The 3,202-nt window shown below is 39.4% G+C and overlaps 1 pseudogene; it reads left to right on the top strand.

Annotated features, from left to right (window-relative positions):
- Positions 1 to 449: 449 nt before the first annotated feature.
- On the top strand, positions 450 to 1,513 carry LOC102494330 (nuclear ubiquitous casein and cyclin-dependent kinase substrate 1 pseudogene; annotated as a pseudogene).
- The last annotated feature ends 1,689 nt before the right edge of the window (positions 1,514 to 3,202 follow it).

Raw genomic sequence — 3,202 nt, 5'->3', positions numbered from 1 at the left:
GGTTTTTACTCAAAAAAATGTAAACAGTTAAAATAAAAAATAAGTTAATAGAAAAATAGGGGAGAGAAATCTTAAGAATTTAAAGAAAGAAGAGGGTCAGCTGGTGGCAAGGCAGATGAGGTAGCTAGATCCCGAAGCTGACCAGTTCAGGTCTCAGACTCTCAGGCTTTGCCCTATCCATCTCTTCACATGGTTGGCCCTCAGTTGAATCCTTCATAAGAAAACTATAATCACAACTATAGTGCTTTGAATTTTTTTTTTTGAAAAGATGGTTGGAGCAGTGCCTTGCTGGGTCCCTGTATCAAGGAGCAGAGGAGTGTGAGAAGCCAGTAGCTCGGGATTCAGTACCAGTGCCCCCATCGGCCAAGATGAAGGGGAGCGCTGAGCACAGAGTCGGAGGTTCTGGCCTTTGACTCCTTGACTGGGTCCTGTTTCAACAGTGAGCATGATCTCCGCCTGTCAGAAATAGGAAGGTCATTGATTATTCACAGTTTCAGTAATCTGATGACGCAGATGAAGGTTATAAGAGATTAAGGTCCTCTCACTAAGAAAAGTCAACCATCTCCCTAAGAAGCTAAAAATAAGAGACAACCTGGAAAGAATTCACAGGAAGATAGTGAGGACTCAAAAAAAAAAAAAAAAAAAAAAGACGTGAAGACCAAGGAGACCAGGAAGAATGATTCTCACACAGCAGAGGACAGTAAAAATGCAAAAGATCATAAAAATGTTTGCCAGCAATGGCAGGCAGGCTCTAAAGCACCTTCTGAACAGAGATGCTCATGGAAGATGTGGGTAGTAAGGAAGAATACGGAGGATGAGGCACCATTCCAGGGGGAAGATTCCAACAGCTATGAGGATTTCCTAATGGAAGACAATGATGATAGTTATAGTTACTACGGCTGTTCAAAAGGGAAAAACAAAAAGATGGTTAAGAAGGCCAAACTTGGGGGCCAGCAGATGGCATAATGTTTACGTTGCTGGGCTCACACATGGTCAACCATGGTTAAAGCCCAGACCGGTAGGCTTAAAAAAAAACACTGGATGTGTGCCCAAGATCCTGAGAGGAGAATGAAGGAGAAAGGATTGCAGTGTGACCATCACTCCAGGAGTGGGTTGTGGGGTATTTGGAGGGGTTGTGGGGTCGGGGGGGAGATGATTTATCACTTTCTGTATGTCTCTCTAGTGGGAGTGCATGTGTCCTATAAAATTTTTTTTAAAAATTTAAAAGAAAAACTCTCTCTTAAAGAAAAAAAGGAGGCCAAACCTGAGAGAAAAGAAAAGAAAATGCCCAAACCCAGGCTAAAGGCTACAGTGATGCTAAGTCCAGTGAAATGCAAAGGAAAAATGGTCCCTCCCCCCAAAGATTAACAGTCTTCAAAGAAAAGACTCCTCCCAAAGAAAAGATGAGGAACTAGAAAACCCTTCAGAAAAGAAAACATCTGCAAGCCCCCCCCCACCTGAGAAATCTGGGGATGAAGGGTCTGAAGATGAAACCCAGTCTGGGGAGAATTGAAAGTGATAAATGGCTTGGGGAGAGACTTTATTAGGAAAAAGAAAACAGAAAAAGGGAAAAAAAGAACCTACTTAAGATAGTACATGGTTTTGGCTATGGCTTGATTCATGGACTTTCAGTGCTTTCTTCCATTTGGTGAAAATAACATCTCTCTCTCTCAGTTTCTTTTTTTAATATAACCATGTTATGTTTAAGTGTGTTTAAGTTATCTTTTTGTCTTTTGGTCTTCTCTTGGCCCAATGAAAGCCATGTCAAATTAATCATTGTATTAACTGCTTTATCTTTTTACTTTTAAAGAAAGGCATATGATTAGTTGTAAAGCAATAAGATTTGAGGTGAACCTTATGGAAACTGCTTTTTGCTACACAATAGCAAATCAAACAGTAATCAAAAACATGTAGAAAGGTTTAGTTAAAATGATTGCTTCTTTCTCTATCTGAACTTTTAAAAAATTGACAGTTATCCGAGTTTATATGTCTTTATAAATAGTATAAATGTCTTTAAAAAGCATGACTTTAAACTTCACTAATGAGGCAGGTAGGAGATAAAGATGAATACTAAATTGTTATAAAAGAATTCATATTTTTTACTTTGGGGAGATGTTGCAGAATGGGTCACCTGACCTTATTTGAGGATGTGGATTTTCTTTTTTATTATTTTATCACTTATTACTAATAGAGAGGCATGACATTAGTGTGACACAGAAATGGTTTATTACCTGCTGATGATGACATGTATAGTATTCTCAACGGTCTGGTCGAGAAGTATTTCATTTTGGGTAAATTCTGTTTAAAAGTCAAATGCTATACAGTGATTGAATATTTTTTAAAATGAGAATAAATAATAATAATAATAATAATCTGAAAAAAGATAAAAAGCTATTTGATGATGATGTGGATAGTAATGTCTTTGTCTTGACTGATATGCATGGCAATTATGCTGGAAAAAATAAATGTAATACACTGTAAAGATACATGTGATTAAATGTAATATAAACATAAATAAAATCACTCTAGAACTTAAATGGCAAGATCAATCCACACATCCCAGTGGATTTCTTATCAAACTGACAATGTTTAGATTTTAAGCAAATAAGCTTCCAGTTAATGTGAAATGTAAAATAATAATAAAAGTATAGTGCTTTCATGAATTCTGTAGTTATTCTAGCCAAATGTCAACCCAGAAGGAATCAGTGGAAACACCCAGATTTGGAGACAATTCTCAAAAGTGAGAGTGACCTATGATCCCCCAATCTTGCTGGTGGTGTTCAAAGAGTAGGCAGTCTGTTTGAAGATTTAGTTTTTAACTTGTGAAATCTGTGCTAACTATAGGCAGCTATGGTAAAAATCATATGGCACCAATTATTTGTATGGGTCTCAATTTCCCCATATGTAAAGTGGGAATAATGATGCTACTTACCTCTCCTAACATTGCTATGAGGATCAAATGCATTGACATCTCAAAACTTATGAAATGATCCCTGAAACCTAGTAAACATTACACCGGTGTTTGTTAAGAAAACAAGGTTTGGCCGAGCGAGGTGGCAGCGGGCGGAGGGGCCCTGCGCCGGCCCACCCGGGCCCAGCTGCAGGCCCCCGCCACCACCGGGACCCGCGCCGAGCGAGGCAGCAGCGGGCAGAGGGACCCCCACCCGGGGCTCTGGCCGGCGTTCAGCTGCCTCTCTCGGGC

Source organism: Tupaia chinensis, unplaced genomic scaffold (genome assembly GCF_000334495.1).
Source record: "Tupaia chinensis unplaced genomic scaffold, TupChi_1.0 Scaffold141724_1, whole genome shotgun sequence".
In the NCBI taxonomy this organism is placed as follows: Eukaryota; Metazoa; Chordata; class Mammalia; order Scandentia; family Tupaiidae; genus Tupaia; species Tupaia belangeri.
Note: the sequence above shows the minus strand (reverse complement) of the source record. Positions and strands in the feature narration are given on the sequence as shown.